Source organism: Dendropsophus ebraccatus, chromosome 8 (genome assembly GCF_027789765.1).
Source record: "Dendropsophus ebraccatus isolate aDenEbr1 chromosome 8, aDenEbr1.pat, whole genome shotgun sequence".
Taxonomy (NCBI): Eukaryota; Metazoa; Chordata; class Amphibia; order Anura; family Hylidae; genus Dendropsophus; species Dendropsophus ebraccatus.
In genome coordinates this window covers 84,919,536-84,940,546 of record NC_091461.1, presented here as the reverse complement: position 1 = coordinate 84,940,546, position 21,011 = coordinate 84,919,536, and positions in this window count along the sequence as shown.

Here is a 21,011-nt window from a genome sequence, read left to right as displayed (position 1 = left end):
ATATGCTCACTGTACCCCTTGTTAGATTCCTTATGGGGTGTAGTTTCTAGAATGGGGTCACTTGTGGGGGTTTCTACTGTCCTGGGAGCACAGGAGCTTTGTAATTGCGACATGGCCTCCATCCTCCATTCCAGCCTCTAAATGGCGCTCTGTCCCTTTGGTGGCTTGACCTGTGCCCATATGGCACATTATGTCCACATGTGGGGTATTTTCGTACTCGGGGGAAATTAACCTACACGTTTTGCATTCATTTTCTTTTTTAACCCCTTGTGGAAATGGAAAAAATCAAGGCTAGACCAACATTTAGTGTAAAGAATTTTAAATTTTTACACTAAATCATTGATCTTGTCTTGATTTTTTCATTTTCACAAGGGGTTAAAAGATAAAAAAAAGCACAAAATGTGTAGAGCGATTTCCCCTGAGTACGAAAATACCCCACATGTGGACATAAAGCACCATGCGGGTGCAGGGTAAGCCTCCAAAGGGAAGAAGCGCCATTTGGCTTTTGGAGGCTGGATTTGGCTGGAATGGATTTCGAGGGGCCATGTTGCATTTAAAAGGCCCCTGTGTTGCCAAGACAGTTGAACCCCCCCACAAGTGACCCCATTATGGAAACTACACCCCTCAGGGAATGTAACAAGGGATGTAGTGAGCATATGGACCCCACTGGTGACGGGTACAAATGTGGAACAATGTGGCGTGAAAATGAAATATTACATTTTTTACACTATAATGTTGGTCTAGCCTTGAATTTTTCATTTTCACAAGGGGTTAAAAGAGAAAAAAAGCCACAAAATGTGTAGAGCAATTTCCCCCAAGTCCGTAAATACCCCACATGTGGACATAAAACGCAATGTGGGTGCAGGGCAAGCCTCCGAAGGGAAGGAGCGCCATTTGGATTTTGGAGGTTGGATTTGGCCAGAATGGATGATGAACGCCATGTCGCATTTACAGAGCCCTTGTGCTGCCAAAACACTGGAAACCCCCCACAATGACCCCATTCTGAAAACTACACCCTCAAGGAATCTAACAAGGGGTGCAGTGAGGATATGGACCCCTTGATGACGGGCACATATGTGCCGTGAAAGTGAAAAAATGAAAATTTTCACTTTCACGTCACATTGTTTCACATTTGTGCCCATCACCAGTGGGGCCCATATCCTCACTGCACCCCTTATTAGATTCCTTGAGGGGTGTAGTTTCCAGAATGGGGTCACTTGTGGGGGGTTTCCAGTGTTTTGGCAGCACAATCGCTTTGTAAATGCGACATGGCCCTTGAAATCCTTTCCAGTGAAATCCAGCTTCCAAAAGCCAATTGGCGCTCCTTCCCTTTGGAGGCTCGCCCTGCACCCAAATTGCGCTTTATGTCCACATGTTGGGTATTTCCGTACTCGGGAGAAACTGCGCTACACATTTTGTTCGTATATTTTACTTTCATCCCTTTGTGAAAATGAAAAATTGAAGGCTACAACGTTTTAGTGTAAAAAATAAATTTTTCTTTTTTCACGCCATATTGTTAGGAAAATCTGTGAAGCACCTGTGGGGTCCAGATGCTTACCGCACCCCTTGTTATATTCCTTGAGTGGTCTAGTTTTCTAAATGGTGTCCCTTTAGGGGTGTTTTTAGGTTTTGGCACCCCAGAGCCTCTGCCAACCTGAAGTGGTACAGTCAGAAATGACCAAATATAACGGAGCCATTGAAATTCACTAGGCGCTCCTTTATATCTGAGGCTTGTGGTTGTGTCAAATAGCGCAATAGGGCCACATATGGGGTATTTCTATAAACTGCAGAAACGGGGCAATCAATATTGGGGTGCATTTCTCTGGTAATAAGTTTATAAATCTGAAAAATATTGGATTACAATAAAATCTCTGCACAGAAAATTAAAATGTTCAAATTTCTTACACACTTAGCTTTTATTTCTGTGACTCTCCTAAAGGGTTAAAACACTTTTTCGGATGTGCTTTTGCAGAGTTTGGGGGGTGCAGTCTCTGAAATGGGGTGCTTTGTGGGGCTTTCTAACATACAGGCCCCTCAAATACACTTCTTGCAAACCTGAACAGGTCCCTAAAAATATCTGATTTTGAAATTTTACAGAAAATTTGGAAATTTGCTGCTTATGTTTTACGCTTTCTATTGTCTAAAAAAAATGAAAGATCGTTTAAGAAATGCCGCCAACATAAAGTAGACATGTTGCTAATGCTATTTAATATATAATTTATGTGGTATAACCACTTTCTGTATAAGCAAAAAAGTTTCAAAGTTGGAAAAATGCATTTTTTCACAATTTTTCACGTTATTTGGTTTTTTTTTCATAAAGATTCGTTATAAGTATCGACTCCAATTTACCAGAAATGTAAAGTACAATATGTCACAAGAAAACAATCTCAGAATCAGCCGGATAGGTAAAAGCATCCCGAAGTTATTAATGAATAAAGTGACACTGGTCATATTCATAAAATTTGTCTCTGTCATTAAGGGGTTAAAGGGGTATCTCGGAGACTTGTTTTTGTTATTGTTTTTTTTGCTACATTGCTTTAACCCCTTTCCGCATAAGTCAGTACATTTACGTCCTGATGCGGGAGAGGGGCCCGTGTGGCAACCCCGCTCTGAACCTCCGCGATCCCAGGTGCTATGTGTAGCCCGGGACTGCGGCTATAAGCGGGCGCTTTCCGCATTTAAATTTGTTCCCTTTTTCACTGGTGTCTAGTAGGGGTATCTCTCTCCCCCCCCCCCCCCCCCCCAGCGATGCGATCGCAGAGGGAAGATCCCTTCTGCTTACCAGGCCGGGGCAATACAGCAATGATCTGATCGATCTTTTCTGTATTAAGTATACTGCAATAATACAGAAAGTCCCCCAGGGGGACTAAATGTTAAAGTATAAAGTAAAAAAAAAAATGTTTATTAATAAAAAATCCCCTCCCCTAATAAAATTTTGAATCGTCCCCTTTTCCCATTTTATAAATAAACGTATTTGATATTGCGACGTGCGTAATTGCCCAAACGATTAAATTATCACATTCCGGATCTCGCACGGTAAACTACGTAAGCGCAGAAACCTGCCAAGGTGCAAAATTGTGCATTTTTTTTGTCACATCACATCCAAAAAAGTGATCAAAAAGTTGCATATATGCAAGTAAGGTACCGATAGACAGTACACATCATGGTGCATGAAGTGACACCTCATACAGCCCCATAGACCAAAGGATAAAAGCGTTATAAGGCTGGGAATAGAGCAATTTTGAACACACATTTTTTTTCAAAAGGTTTTATCTTTTAACACGGAGAGAAAGGAACGGCTGCACATCCCATCTATGGCTGATACTAATGCCGCTAAGCCTATTTTAAAAATCAACACCAGGGTGTCTGTATATAATTTGATCAAACCATAATAGCCCCGTGTACCACGTGCAGGTCCCCTGGTTCACACGGGTCCCTACGCTAACTCCACACTGTGTTGGTTAGTGACCGCCAACCCTGCAAAGCGTGCACATGCATGGAATGGCCCTGCAACCCCACTGTCACAGGACCAAACCCAAAATGCCCCACCAGAACCCGGCCAGCACCACCGGCAGGGAAGGCTGCCCCCAAACAACATAAGTATGAATAAGGTATTACACTCACGACTGCTGCTCACACAGAATGGGGAAGACATAAGGTACTGACATGTGAGCACAGGCATATCCTGCTAATTTTGGTCATGTGGGTCTTATGAAGGAGTGCGAGCTGTTCAGAAAAGGGAGAACTGTAAAACACGACATGGAGAGAAAGGAACGGCTGCACATCACATCTATGGCTGCTACTAATGCCGCCAGGCCTTCCCATTCTACCTGCTGGAGTGTGGTGAGTGTTTTAGACCTTGTTCACACTTGTGTTGTTTGGTGACAGCTTTCTCCGCCGGCGGTGCCTGCTGGGATTTATGGGGGCCTCTGGGTATTGGTCCTGTGACAGTGGGGTTGCAGGGCTGTTCTATGGCCTCCCTTCCCTGGTTGTGCACGCCTTGCGGGGATGGCGGTCGCTGACTGACGCGGTGGTGAGTTAGTGTAGGGACCAATGTGAACCAGGAGACCTGCATGCTGGTACATGGGGCAATATGGTTTGATCAAATTATATACCAACATCCTGGAGTTGGTTTTTAAATGTAGCTGAGAAGCATTACTATCAGCCATAGGTGTGAGGTGCAGCGCTATTTTCTCTTCTTGTCCGTATATATTTTTTTAACCCCTTAGGGACCAAGCCTATTTGGGCCTTAATGACCAGGCTTATTTTTCAAAATCTGACCTGCCTCACTTTATGCCCTAATAGCTTAGTGATGCTTTAACGTATGCTTGTGATTCTGAGATTTTTTTATTTTTTTTTTGTAATATATGGTACTTTATGTTAGTGGCAAAATTTGGTCACTGTCTAGTGTGTTTTTTTGTGAAAAACATCAAAATATGAAAAATTTTAAAAATTTGCACTTTACGAACTTTGAAATTCTCTGCTTCTAAAAATAGAAAGTCACATGACATAAATTAGTTATGAAGTCACATTATCAATATGTCCTCTTTATTCTGATTTCATTTCGTAAACATATTTTACTTTTTAGGGTGATACAGGGCTTAGAAATGTATCAGCAAATTATCAAGTTTTCATGAAATTTCCAAAACTGATAGTTTTTTAGGGACCTTTTTTTTAAAAGTGGATTTAGGAGGCTTGTAAACTGGAAACCCCCATAAGTGGCCCCCTATTTTGGAAACTACACACCTTAAAGAATTAATCTAGGGGTATAATGAGCATTTTGACCCTACAGGGGCTTGACGAAAGTATTCACCATTAGGCCGGAAAAAATGGAAAACAGAAAGTTTCCAATAATATATGTGTTTAGATTAAAGTATCTTATTTTCACAAGCAACATGAGAGAAAACGCACCCCAAAATCTGTAACACAGGTTCTCCTGAGTACAATGGTACCCCATATGTGGGCATAAACCACTGTATGGGCACACAGCAGGGCTCAGAAGGAAAGAAGCGCCAATTAGCATTTTCAGTGCAGATTTTTCTGAAGAAGTTTCTGAGCGCCAGGTGCGTTTGAAGTGCCCCTGTAGTGTCAGCAGAATAGAATCCCCCCAAAAGTCACCCCATTTTGGAAAGTACACCCCTCAAAGAATACATCTTGGGGTGTGGTGAGCATTTTGACTAGGCATGGTCCGAACCGAGTTCGGTTCGGGTTCGTACGAACCTGAACTCTCGGTAATGATTCCCGCTGTCTTCCCGCTCCGTGCAGCGGGCGGATCCAGCGGGAGGACCGCCTCAAAAACTGGGATACAGCCATAGCCATAGGCTGTATCCCAGTTTTCCAGGCGGTCCTCCCGCTGTGTCCACCCGCTCCACGGAGCGGGCAGACAGTGGGATTCTGATGCCGAGCGTTCGGGTTCATACGAACCCGAACCTCGGAGGGTTCGGACCATCCCTAATTTTGACCCCACAGGTATTAGAGGAAGGTATTCAAAAGTAGACCGTAAAAATGAAAAAATAGAATTATTCCAATAATATGTTTGTTTAGTTTGAAATTTCTCAATTTCACTAGAAACAGGGGAGAAAACGCACCGCAAAATTTGTAACGGAGGTTCTCCTCAGTACAACGGTATCCCATGTGTGGGCATAAACCACTGTATGAACACACAGCGGGGATCAAAAGGAAAGGAGTGTCATTTTGGTTTCGGGCAATATGTGGATGTTTACTGGCTATCTGGGGTGGTGACAGGCAATCTGGTGTGGTTATGGGTAATCTGGGGTGGTAATGGGCAGTCTGTGACAATCTGGGGTGGTAACGGGCAATCTGGGGTGGTTATCTTTGTTATCTTTAAACAAAGATAAAGTTAAAAGTAACCATTTAAAAACAGATCAGTTAAACAGCTTCAAAAACACAGTGTGACTGTAATATTATGTTTATCATACAATGTCCATGTAACAAACAATAAAGAGAGTATCTGAACATTTTTATAATATAAAGGGGTATTGTAATGACACAGCTGCATGGCTCTGTCATTAAAGTACCGCAGAGATTCAAACAGTTTCCCTGCTCCCTGCATGATATTGATACATTATGACGGTGGGGAAAGACTCCAGAACAGGGATTCATGGAGCAAACACGGATCGTGTGAATCCAGTCTTAATAATACAACAGCACGATAAACGGCTGGGGCTTAGATTGTGAATGCATAAGGCTGGCACCCTCCCTGTCCCTCCTCCCCGCTCTCCTCATCACTAGGAATGCTCCAGGCAGATAGTCTCCTATTGCTCACCTGTGTCAGCACGGCACCATCTTTGGTTGCCATTATTCATACATGTGCAGGAGAATATAGATTTGTATTATTATTTTTGACTCATTTTTCACTTTTATTGTTGCACTTACTTATATTTATATTTTATCATATTTTTCACGTACCTCATTTAGCCATTTGATTTTTTAATAAGATGACCATATTTTATATACCTCAAACGTTATAGTGCCTTTACAAATCGGGGGTACCCGGCTATTCCACAATTAGTACTACAAACACAGAGGGCCAAGAGCCCAGACAAGCCGGGATAACCCTGAAAAACTAATAAAACGTAACTTTTATTATAATATAATATAAATAATAAATTTGTAAAGTGAGAATGTGAGTTAAAAACACTACTCCACAGTCAATCCCTATAGTTATATAAGTCCATTGTCAGTGGTACTAGTTAAAGTCTGACTTAGCTGCAGTCTAACCAGACAAATATGAAAATTATCATATTTGTCTGGTTAGACTGCAGCTAAGTCAGACTTTAACTAGTACCACTGACAATGGACTTATATAACTATAGGGATTGACTGTGGAGTAGTGTTTTTAACTCACATTCTCACTTTACAAATTTATTATTTATATTATATTATAATAAAAGTTACGTTTTATTAGTTTTTCGGGGTTATCCCGGCTTGTCTGGGCTCTTGGCCCTCTGTGTTTGTAGTATTTTATATACCTATAACATTTTTCACTTTATAGAGACACATAGTTCTAAATATGGGAACCGAGGTTGGATTGAACTTTGCTCTCCACAGGCGTTTACTTGATGCGGGGTTGGCACAATTCTATATGCTTTTTTATTTTCATAACTTTTTTCGCATGAATGCATGGTTGTCCTAAGACATGTGCATATTCAGAGATTTTATGAGCTCTGCACCTTGCATATTCATTCGTCCATGCTTTGGCTGATTTGGTTTTTTTAACGGTTTTCATTATGCACATTTTGCAGCCATCAGATGTTGAACTAGTCAAACAATCAGTGGTTGTGCTGCATGTTATGATTTAGGTCTAGGGTCCCATACTACTTTTGATGTGGTGCGGATGTGGTGAATTTACACCATAGTTATGTGTTACATGTAATCAGGTCATAGTAAGACGTCGTATTTAATGTGATACTACAACAATGCGTCATACTCAACCATGTCATGGTATGTTGCAGTGGTATGTCGCACCCAATCATGTTAAGTGTGATATTACAATTATACGTCGTATCTGATCATCTTATATAAGGCATGTCATGGCATGGCATGTTGCAGTGGTATGTCGCGCCCAATCATGTCAAGTGTGATACTACAAATATACGCTGTATCTAATCATGTTATATATATATAATATGTCACACTTAAGTATGCCATGTATGGGGTTATAGTGACGCGCCGCATTTGGCCTTGGTATGTACGAAACTGCAGTAATATACTGCACTTAATTGTGCCATGTGTTATATTATAATAGTATACCGTACCTGACTATGTCAGATGTTATACTACAATAGTACGCCGTATCTAATCATGTCACATGTGATTCTAATAATATGCCGCACCTAATTAAACTATGCTTGACATTGTAGCAATACGCTGCGTTTAATTATGCTATATGTGACATTGCAGTGTTCACGTTATGCTCGCCCATGCTACACATGATGTATGTATAATGCTTTTATATCATCATGATTTATATTGAATAATTATTATGACTCTCGTATGTGATATTATAATAATATGCTGTATCTATGTGTGACACTGTTGTGTTCACGCTGCATGTATACATGCTACACATAATGCGTTTATACCATCATGAATAATTATTACCACAGCGTATGTACCAGATCCCCTACAGACATTGCCTAGGTCATCTATTGACATCCTATGTTTTGCATGGAGATTATATGTCTAATAGCATCGACAACTATTTTACCTTAACCTGTATATATAAACTACAACCACTGATATTGTGTCTTTTTGGTATATCTCAGCTAACATAAGGCAATCGAGTTTGCACATTAACTGCTATTATTCTGCAGTATACATAATCATGTACAAGGTCCCTGTATAGTGTTATTATTAGGAGATTGGTGGAGATTATTAGGAGATTGGTGAATATGCATGCTGTCAGCCATATTCTTGTAGCCCGTTTTACTCCTATCTTGAGTGATAACCTCCTTTTGTGCCATTGCGCACGCGTGGCTACTTTAAGATGGTGCCGATTCTTCACATCTTGAGAGACAACCTCCTCATGTGCCAATGTGCACGCGCGGCTACCTTAAGATGGCGCCGATTTTTCATATATACATACGATCGCCATCTTCCTGTAGCCTGCACACCTTTACCTCTAGTGATAGCCTCTAGACGTTACTGTGCATGCGCAGCTTTCCCAAGATGGCGCCGGCCACCTTTAGACGCCGGATTCTCCTGCACATGGTATGTTATCTCATCAAATTTGTAATTGTTTTCACATGGTGTATGTACATATATAGCATGCCCCTCATCTTACTACCCACATCCCTGAGGAAGCCGCTAGACGCCGGAACGCGTGGGGTGATTCCTTATCCCACCTGACCCCTCTCTATTTCCTATTGGACTGTATATGGTGATCTTTTTCTATTTTCTTATCTTATGAGGACATCATTTGTGGTTACATTATGTTCTATATGGTTTCTATATGGCAGAGATGTTGGATTCTAACTATTGTGTACACAGTGCAGGGTCAGAGTGGTAGATTAGCCCTAGTTGGAACGCCAGCGGGGCTTATGGTGACATTTTAAGTGTTTTTAATGTAGAGCAGTATTTGGGGATTTGTCTCCCTTATTATACTACTCCTGTATTTGTATTCATATGTCATTTTTGTATTTATGATAGTATTGTAATCAAGTATTTTTGTGATGTGCTACCATTTTTTTGTGCATATGCTTTGTTTCTTTGGGTAGATGGCCTATTGCGCAGAAGGCGCCAAGGATGAAGGTATAAACATAATGGGGGAGATTTATCAAAGGGTGTAAAATTTAGACTGATGCAAATTGGCCACAGCAACCAATCACAGCTCAGCTTCCAGCTCTGGTGAAAGGAAAGAGGAGCTGTGATTGGTTGCTGTGGCCAGTTTGCACCAGTCTAAATTTTACACCCTTTGATAAATCTCCCCCAATGTCTCTTACCTTCATCCTCTGCATCATTCCAGTGCACTTAGTTGTTTACTACTCAGTTCAGTAAGACCATTAGGTGCACTGTCCCGCTCCCTAGCAATCCAGCCCACCCCCAGCTGGCCAAATCCATTAATATTCATTAGAAGGGGCAGTTCTCCTAATGATGCCCCAGCACTCCAAATGGTCTTACCAGATCGTGGAGTGAATAGTTAAGTGCACGGGAATGGCGCTGAGGATTAGGGTAAGAGACATACCTTCATCCTTGGTGCCTCCTGTGCAATAGGGACATATCAGGAACAATAGGGACTAACTTTCTGATAGTTCTTCTTTAAATTCATGACTATTTCATCTTTATTTCATTTTTACATTTTATTTAAAAAAATATATATATATTTTTTCTCTATTATTTTTTCTTTATCTTACAAATTTCTTAGTATTTTTTATTTTATATTACAGGGAATGAAAAATAAAACACGTTTGCAATTTACATTTTTTTTTGTTATCTTGGGAAACACAGGACTTCCTGTGTTTAGACTCTTTGAAAAAAAAAAAGACGAAACACAGGAAGTCCCGGTCATCTGCTTGGTCACAGAGAAGGCATCAGTCATTTGATTGAAGGACACATGAGCCGTGACACTCTGTACTGGGCGGGACTTTCTGCATTTAGTCTCTTTTCAACCAGCAGAAGACTAAAAAGCTTTCTGGAGACTCAACCGGGATTTCTGGTAAGTATAGCTTTATTTTACAGCATGATGATAATAATAATAAATAAATAATCATTGTAAATAGCAAACATGCTTTATATCACATCTACTATTTATTTAGAATTCCAAAGTTATAACCTGTGAAACACTGTCTTCCCAGCATCACAACATCAATAAGACAGTCATGTTCGACAGGGAATAGGCCGTACACTGCATCGAGTCCATCCCAGTGAAGATTCAATCATCAGAGACAGCACAGGAGCGATGCGAGGTGGATTCCCATTACAACTTACTAACTTTCACCCCTGTGCTGCTATATAAATTGATGTTGGCATCTAAACCAGTGCTTCTCAAACTGTAAGGTGGGCCTCACCAGTGAGGCGCCCCCTAGTTGTTGGTGAGGCCCAGCTAAGGAGCCAGTTTTCACAAAAGCAACTATGATCTGCACAGTCCTTTTGCTGTTTGCTAAAATCTCCATTTTAGAAACATTATTAGTATATTTTGTACTAGCTTTATTAGCATATAGAGCTTGGGAGATGGGTATAAGCTTGCCCTAGTATTATTTCAGATTTTAAATGGACTTTCACCACAGATGGTGAGGCCCAGGCATCCTCATGGTCAGTCTGGTGAGGCCCAGGCATTGCCTTGGTCTGTTGGGTGAGGCTCCAGTAGAAGTTTGAGAAGCACTGATCTAAACCATCATTAAACTATTGCTATACACTCCCAATCCCTCAGGCTAAATTCCTGGGGTGAAACGCCTCCTAATGGGACCCAACAAAAATATATCTATTAAATTAATCTAACATACGAATAAAATCTGTATATCAAGTGGTAGAATGAAAGTGTTACACAGTCGAACTGCCACCGTATAACCAAAGACTGTTGTGTTTTTTAGTTGGGTCCCATTATAGGGGGAGTTTGTCCCCAGGCGTTTAGCCTGAGGGATTGGAAGTGTATTGTATTTGTAACCCCTGGCCGCAACCGGAGGGTCGAGTATATTTTGTTGATAAATTATTGCTGGCACACAAACTACTATACCAGTCATTATTATTTACAACTAGCAACTAATATACCATCAATTTACAAGCGAATACTATCTAATAGATTATCTGCCAAAAATTTGAAGCCTAAGCCAGAAACAAATTATACATAGAGAGCAGGTCATAAAGGAAAGCCTGAGATTTCTCCTCTTTTCAAATCCATTCCTGGCTTTGGCTTCAAAACTTTGACAGATAATCTGTCAGATAATCTTTCTGTGTAAATGGACCCATGCACTCAAACCACATCAATAAAGTAAATAATAGGGAGGGTGGCTGAACTGCTTCCACCAAGGTACCGTAGAGAAGAGGACAAAGGCAGAAAGAGGCCTTTTGGAAAGGCCAGCAAAAACATGTGACCCCTGGATGACATCACACCAATAGAAAGCAGGGCAGGTAGGAGTATGCTGGGCCTACTTAAAGGGGAACTCCAGGTAGAGGTAAAATAAAATGAAACTTCTGCAGAAGCAAATAGCATTACTTACTTATCTATCCCAGTTTTGAAACTACCAAAAATCCATTTGTTTTGGGAGGTTTTGTTCTGTATTGTGTGGCTGTACTTCCTGGTTGATCAGTTGTACACAGTACTACAGGTTCCAGAGTGCAATGGTTTCCCTCAGCTGTTCATTACAGTCCCCCACCCTGCCCATTCCCGCCCAAATCTGTTGCACAACATCTAGGCTGTGTTCACACATTGCAGTTTTATTCTGTTACTGAATTATTTGCAGTAATTTATCATTTCATTGTACAGTAATGGCCAAAAGTTTTGAGAATGACACAAATATTATATTTTCACATCTGCTGCCCTCTGGTTTTTATGTGTGTTTGTCAGATGTTTTTATCACATACAGAAATATAATTGCAATCATATTATGAGTAACAAAAGCTTATATTGACAGTTAGAATGAGTTAATGCAGCAAGTCAATATTTGCAGTGTTGACCCTTCTTCTTCAGGATCTCTGCAATTCTCCCTGGCATGCAGAGGCGTATTAACACTTGCTGCTGCCCTAGGCACTAAACCTGAAGACGCCCCATCTTCACGCACCGATTGGCCATACCAGGCCTGACCAATACCACCATACCCCCCACCCCCCTGGAAAAGACACCAGATTTACTGGCAAGTCTGAACGGGAGGAGGGAAACTAAAAAAATAAAAACAAAAAAAAAATGTTTTTTCTTTCCCCTGCTCTCTGGTGCTGCCCCCCTGCAAGGTGCTGCCCTAGGCACCGGACCACGGGTGCCTAGAGGTAAATTCGGCCCTGCTGGCATGCTCTCAATCAACTTCTGGACCAAATCCTGACTGATAGAAGTCCATTCTTGCTCAATCAATGCTTGCATTCTGTCAGAATTTGTTGGTTTTTGTTTGTCCACCCGTCTCTTGATGATTGACCACAAGTTCTCAATTGGGTTAAGATCTGGGGAGTTTCCAGGTCATGGACCCAAAATCTGTTATGTTTTCTTCCCTGAGCCATTTAGTTATCACCTTTGCTTTATGGCAAGGTGCTCCATCATGCTGGAAAAGGCATTGTTGATCGCTAGAGATGAGCGAACCTCGAGCATGCTCGAGTCGATCCGAACCCGAACTTTCGGCATTTGATTTGCGGTGGCTGCTGAACTTGGTTATAGCCCTAAGGCTATCTGGAAAACATGGATGTAGTCATTGGCTGTATCCATGTTTTCCAGACAACCTTAGAGCTTTATCCAAGCTTGCTCACTGCAGTGGTTGCTGACAAGTGGTTGATAATAAGTGGAGTTGAAAAAGGAGTTAAAAGAAGGAGTTACAAGTTCTGGTAAGTGCTAAATCTTTCTTTTTCACTGTTTTTGTTGCACTGAGGATGATGGCTAGTGAGATGGAAGGTTTCATTCAGTGCGCAGTCTGCCGCATGTACGCACAACTGGAGCAGGTGTTCCAGGGTGAGTACCGCTGTGACAGATGTGAGCATGTTGCCCATCTAGAAGCTCAAGTTAGAGATCTGGAGAAGCATATTGCAACACTGAGGGAACATGGCCACCTTGAGAGGGAACTTCGGCTCACTGAGCAGGAAGTTAGTGGGGTAGAGATGGAGGGTGGTGATATAGATCAGGAGGCCCAAGTAAGTAGCTGGGTTAATGTAGTTAGAGGGACCAGTAAGGGATCCAAGAAAAGGAAGGCCACTTCTCCTACTGTATACCCAAGCAAAATTGCCAAGTTAGGTGATGATGCAAGGGCATCCGTGTCAGAAATGGCAGCTCTAGTGGAACCTGTTCTCCCTAACAGCCGGGGGAACAGTCCAACTAGTAGTGGGAGGGATGATATTGTAGGTAGGCCTAGACAGTTAGTGGTTGTAGGGGATTCTATAATCAGGAAGACGGATAGAATAATTTGTGGCCAAGACCAAATGGTTTGCTGTCTCCCTGGTGCCAGGGTTCGGCATGTGGTGGAAAGGGTGGATAAATTACTTGGGGGGGCTGGGGATGACCCAGCTGTCGTGGTCCATGTTTTAACCAATGACAGGATACAAGGTAGGTGGAGGTCTATGAAAAATCATTTTAGAGAACTTGTTGCTAAGTTGAAGGGAAGGACCTCCAAGGTGGTATTCTCTGGAATACTGCCTGTGTCATGCGCATCGCAGGAAAGACAGCGGGAGCTTAGGGAGTTAAATGCATGGCTCAAGTCGTGGTGTAGAGAAGAAGGGTTTGGGTTTTTAGAGCACTGGGCTGAATTTTCATTGGGGTACAAACTGTTTTCCGCAGATAATTTGCACCTTAATGGAAGGGGGTCCGCTGTGCTAGGGGGGGGAAACCTAGAAAGGGTGGAGAGGTTTTTAAACTAGGGATGTGGAGGGAGGACAATGTAGTGTGTAATATAGTGGCGGATAGGTTAGAGAGAGGACAGAACATTGAGGAGGGAGGAGAAGGGTCCTGTGGGGGGAGGATAAGAGCAGTGGATAGGGAGATCCATCTGTTGCGAATGAACAGTGGGGATGATTGTAGCCACAGCACTGTAATAAATCCTATTTCTTATAATGTAGCGGTTAAACTCGATGGTAATATAAAGTGTATAGTTACTAATGCCAGAAGTCTAGCCAGCAAGATGGGGGAGCTGGAGGCCCTGGTTCTGGAGGAGTCCATTGATGTGGTTGGTGTGACTAAGACATGGCTGGACTCCTCACATGACTGGGCTGTCAATATTCAGGGATTTGCGTTGTTCAGAAGGGACCAGGTGGGCAGAAGGGGAGGAGGAGTATGTCTGTATGTCAGAAATGATATTAAAGTGAGCGTTAAAGATGCAATAGTGGGCGATGACTGTGATGATGTGGAAGCATTATGGATAGAATTACAGAAGGAGGTAAAGAGTGAAAAAATTATTCTTGGTGTAAACTATAGACCCCCCAACATTACTGAGGAGGTAGATGGCCAGTTGAATAGACAAATAGAGCGGGCTGCCCGGGAGGGGACAGTAGTGGTAATGGGGGACCTCAACTACCCAGATATAGATTGGGGTCACGGTTCAGCTAAAACCACAAAGGGGAGGGAATTTCTTAACCTCCTGCAGGATAATTTTCTGGGCCAGTTTGTGTAGGAGCCAAGTAGAAGTGATGCCTTGATGGATCTGGTTATTTCTAACAACGCTGAGCTGGTTGGGGATGTCAGTGTCCATGAACACCTGGGTAATAGTGACCACAATATAGTGATTTTTTAGCGTAAAGTGTAGAAAAGAAAAACATGTCGGGAGGGCAAAAACTCTTAATTTTAAAAGGGCCAATTTTCCTGAGTTAAAGGGGTAGTGCGGCGGTAAAAAATTATTCACAGAATAACACACATTACAAAGTTATACAACTTTGTAATGTATGTTATGTCTGTGAATGTCCCCCTTCCCTGTGTCCCCCCCACCCCCACCCGTGTACCCGGAAGTGTAGTGCATTATACATTACCTGATCCGTGTCGCGCCCGTCCGCCATCTTATGCCAAACGTCATCTTCGGCCGGCTGGCCCGAACACCTCCGATCTTCCCGAGTGCCGGCCGCCCTCTGCCGCGTCATCAGCCGCTGAGCCTTGATTGGCCGAGCACAGTTATGCTTAGCCAATCGCGGCTGAGCAGCTGATGACGCGGCAGAGGGCGGCTGGCAATCGGGAAGATCGGAGGTGTTCGGGCCAGCCGGCCGAAGATGACGTTTGGCACAAGATGGCGGACGCGTGTCGACACGGATCAGGTATGTATAATGCACTACACTTTCGGGTACACGGGTGGGGGGGGGGGGGACACAGGGAAGGGGGCCATTCACAGACATAACATACATTACAAAGTTGTATAACTTTGTAATGTGTCTTATTCTGTGAATAATTTTTTACCGCCGCACTACCCCTTTAAGGGCAGAACTTCAGGGCATAGACTGGGAGCGGCTGCTGTCACATACTACTAATAAATGGGAAATCTTCAAATCCACATTAAATAACTGTACTGCCAAATATATTCCTATGGGTAACAAATATAAACGGTTAAAATCCAATCCCACATGGCTTACAACCGAGGTTAGAAGGGCTATAAATGAGAAAAAAGGGGCATTCAAAAATACAAATCAGAGGGGTCAGCTTTATCCTTTATACATTACAAAGAAGTCAACAAAACCTGTAAAAATGTAATAAAAGCAGCAAAAATTCACAATGAAACACAGGTAGCCATAGATAGCAAAAGAAAAAATTCTTCAAATATATTAATGCAAAAAAACAAAGGTCAGAGGATGTAGGACCCCTAAATAATGGCGACAGGGAGTTAATAACTGGGAATCAGGAGAAAGCTGAGTTAAGGCCCTATTCCACGGAACGATTATCGTCTGTATTCGGCCGATATCGGCCGCTACGGAGTATAATCGTCCCGTGGAATAGAGTGCAACGATCAGCCTACATCGTTCATGTTGGCTGATCATTGCAGTCGCTTGTTTTTCAACATGTTGAAAAACAAGCGACTGATATAGCAGCGATCTGCTGCCGTCGCTCCGTTGAATAGGAGCGTCGGCAGCAGACGCTGCTATATCCTATGGGCTGCCCGGACGATCAGCAATCAGCCGGGCAGCCCCCCCGCAGCTCCCCGCCGCCCCTCCCGCACTCACCCGCTCGCTGCAGCCGCGTTGAATAGCGGTGGCAGCGAGCGGGGAACGAGAAGCAAACGAGCACTGAAAGCGCTCGTTTGCTCCTCTTAACGACCCGTGTAATAGGCCCTTTACTTAATGGGTTCTTCATGTCTGTATATACAAAAGAAGAGGATGGAGCTGTGGTGGGTGGGGCCAGTGCTGCTAACACATGTAATGTACTGAACTGGTTTACTATAGATATGGTCCAAGATAAATTAAATAAACTCAATGTAACCAAAGCTCCAGGGCCTGATAGATTACACCCCAGAGTTCTTAGGGAACTCAGTTCTGTAATTTTTCTACCCTTGTATGAAATATTCTGTGATTCTGTGCTTACTGGTATTGTGCCGAGGGACTGGCGTAAGGCAAATGTAATGCCGATCTTCAAAAAGGGCTGATATGTTTCTATGAAGAGGTAAGTAGAAGCCTGGACGGCGGCGCCGCTGTGGATATCGTGTACCTGGATTTTGCAAAAGCGTTTGACACAGTTCCTCATGGAAGTCTGATAGGTAAGTTAAAGTCTATCGGCAGGGCCGGCGTTAGGGGGGGGCAAAGAGGGCAGTTGCCTAGGGCCCCCATCCCCCAGGGGCCCCCTGCCACAGTTACAGTGAGTGTTAGGTGCAGGAGCGCACAGACAGCTCCTGCAGCCTCTCTCAGTGATCTCTGGCTGCAGCTTATGGCTGCTATCAGGGGTCACACAGAGGCTACAGGACGCTCTGCTCCGGAGCGTGTAGCTTCCCCCTCCCCCTCCCTTCTGTACCATGTGATTTCCTCTCTCTTCCTGGTGAGGCTGGTGTGGAGCTGTCGGGACGATGGAGGAGAGGGCTGCAGGGTGAGGAGCAGAACCTCCTGCTGCTGCTGCCATGGACAAGGACAACTACACCCAGCATGCTGTTAGAGGGGGTAAGTATACTGTACATGTAGTGTGTGTATGAATGTAGGTGTATAATGGATGACTGTAGTGTGTGTTACATGTCCTGTGTGTAGTGTGTGGACTGGATGGTTTGGATTTGTATAATGTATTTTTATGGATGTGTTAGTGTGTGTGTGTGTGTGTGTATGTATATATATATATATATATATATATATATATATATATATATAATATTAGTGTGTGTGTATAAGAAGCACTGCTGACTCCAAGTGTTGAGGTGAATAGACTGTATATAGGAGCTGCAGCCATTCTCTGGTGACCACTGAGGCCGCTGATTGGCTGCAGCTCCTATGTACAGTGTATGATGATGTCACTAAGGCAACACGGTGTATTTTATTGAGAAAAAAATAAGGTGGCGGTCACTGTATGGTGGTAATATTGGTCCGTATATAGTGTATATAAAGTCATTATGCAGTGGTCAGTCTATGGTGGTAATATTGGTCTGTATATAGTGTGTATAGAGAGTTATTACCGCCATAGAGTGACCGCCACATAATGACTCTATATATACACTATATACAGACCAATATTACTGCCATAGACTGACCGCCACATAATGCATATTGACTCTATATACACACTATATACAGTACAAACCATTATTACCGCCATAGAGTGACCGCCACATGATATTGGTCTGTATATAGTGTATATAGAGTCATTATGTGGTGATCACTCTATGGCAGTAATATTGGTCTGTATATAGTGTGTATAGTGTCATTATGCAGTGGTCAGTCTATGGTGGTAAAATTGGTCTGTATATAGTGTATATAGAGTTATTTCCGCCAGAGTGACCGCCACATAATGACTCTTTCTATACACTATATACAGACCAATATTACCGCCATAGAGTGACCGCCACATAATGACTCTATATATACACTATATACAGACCAATATTACAACCATAGACTGACCGCTGCATAACAACTCTATATACACTATATACAGATCAATATTACCGCCATACAGTGACCGTCACATGATATTGGTCTGTATATAGTGTGTATATAGAGTCATTATGTGGTGATCACACTATGGTGGTAATATTGGTCTGTATATGGTGTATATAAGGAGTCATTATGTGGTGGTCATGGTGTGTGCTGGTCTGTATATAGAGTCATTATGTGGCGGTCAGTCTATAGCGGTAATATTGGTCTGTATATAGTGTGTATATAGAGTCATTATGCAGTGGTCACTCTATGACAGTAATATTAGTCTGTATATAGGATCATTATGTGGTGGTCACTCTATGGCAGTAATATTGATCTGTATATAGTGTATACAGAGTCATTATGTGGTGGTCAGTCTATGGAGGTAATATTGGTCTGTATATAGTGTATATAGAGTTATTATGTGGTGGTCACTCTATGGCAGTAATATTGGTCTGTATATAGTGTATACAGAGTCATTATGTGATGGTCTGTATATAGTGTATATAGAATCATTATGTTGCGGTCATGGTGTGGTGCTAATATTGGCGTGTATATAGTGTCATTATGGGGCGGTCACTTTATGGTGGTAATATTGGCCTATACATAGGATGTTTTCATCAATAACGGTATGGAGGTAATATTTGGTCCTGATATAGTGATTTTTTCATTTTATTTTTTAAAACAATGCATATAGATAGTTTTTGTGTTTACACCACTAGCGGCAGTCCTGACATGTAGCGGCAGTCCTGGCATGTAACCTTCTGAATTGACTCAAAGTAACTAAGGGCCATAATACACGGAGCGAAAATTGTCCTAACCTGGCCGATATCGCTCTGTGTATATAGAGACAACAGTAATCAAATGATCATTGTCTTTTGGCAAGTGTAAAAATCATTGTCTGCTGATTGTGCGTATAACATAATAAAGCTGGTACTTACCTGATCATGTTCCCCGGTGTCCTCAGGCCTTGTCTGTTTGTTCGGCCAGTGATTGGCTGAACGTCCTGTCACCTCAGAGAGAGGACCAGAAGTGAGAGCTGGGACTGGGGGATCCCACAGACAAGGCCTGAGGACACCGGGGAACGTGATCAGCTAGTATATATCTTCATTGTTCACTATATACAGCAAGGGCTGCACACACATCACTAATGAGATATATATATATATAATCTCATCTGGCCCTGTCCTCCCCATACACAGGAATGTTCGGCACAGCTGAGCGTTTCTGTGTTCTCTATAGGAGGGGTAAGCCATAGCCAGACAGATCTGATGACGGCTTGTCTCTCTGAGAACAAAGAGGTTGGATGTTGATTTTCCATCAAGCCCAACCCCATATGTCCACTGATATCATGTCAGAGGACTGTACAAAGAGCCCCATTCACCTTACACTGATGGCCGAACCCACCACGAGCAGCAGGTACCACCAAAAAGTGTATGGGAACCTTAAATTGCTGCTACAATATTTCAGCATTTGGGGCCCCACCTTCAACTTTGCCCAGGGCCACATTTAGTCTAAAACCGGCCCTGTCTATCGGTTTGGAAAGTTTAATGTGTAACTGGATTGAAAACTGGCTTAATAATTGTACCCAGAGAGTGGTGGTCAATGATTCCTACTCCGAATGGTCCCCGGTAATAAGTGGTGTACAGGGCCGGACTGGGACTTAAAATCAGCCCTGGCACTTGAACCCAAGCAGCCCACATACTATATTCTCTCCAATATATTACGAACAGCATTGCCATGCTGCAGTGAATTCTGCTTCACTACTCCCTTAAATATGTGGGAGTAAGATATAACATAACCTTCTGTGGATTTAATGTTATGTACCGATTAAAATCAGCAGCATCAAATCCGCAATGCATTAGGTATGAACATGCCGTTAGTGAATCAGTGAGGTCAATACCAGGTACACAGCTGTATATCCTGGCATACAGGTGTGGGAGATATAAGAGATAGGGCCTTTGGTCCAGTTTAAACTTTTGTATTCATCCTTTTCCTTACTAGCTGAAGTGTCAGGGAGGCGGAGCCAAACCACAGCAGCACCATTTGCCCCCCAATGCCCCTTTCTGCTGTGACTGACTGACATACAGGATGGCGCTGTAGCTGTCACTATGACACTTTAGCTGTTAATAAAAAGGATTATTATAAAAATTTACACTTGACTAAAGGTCCTGTCTTTTATATCTCCTCCACACCTGTATGCTGGGATCTATAGTGGTGTAACTGGTATGTACCTCACAGATTCCCTTTAAGGGTACAAACCCACTTGACGTATTTGCTGCGTGAATCAGTCTTAAAAATAAGCAGGCAAAACGCAGGTTGGCTTTATACAATTGTTCTGTGTTAAAATACGCAATTGCGTATTTTTGAAGCGTGAAGCTACATGCGTTTTTCACACAGGTTGTTAACAACTGATGCTTTGCTAACAACAAGCTTCATGCTTCAAAAATACGCAATTGCGTATTTTAATGCAGAACAATCATATAAAGCCAACCTGCGTTTTGCCTGCTTATTTTTAAGGGTGCAAACACACACAGCAGATACGCAGCAGATACGCAGCAGATTTGGTGGTGCAGATTTGATGCTGTGTTCAGTTATTTAGATCTAATCTGCTGCGTATCTGCTGCGTATTTGCTGCGTATCGCAGCAGTAAATATGCAGCGTATATGCCGTGTGTGTTTGTACCCTAAGACTGATTCACGCAGCAAATACGTCAAGTGGGTTTGTACCCTTAGGGTACAAACACACACACACCGTATACGCAGCAGATACGCAGCAAATATGCAGCAGATCTGCAGCAGATTTGATGCTGTGTTCAGTTATTTAGATCTAATCTGCTG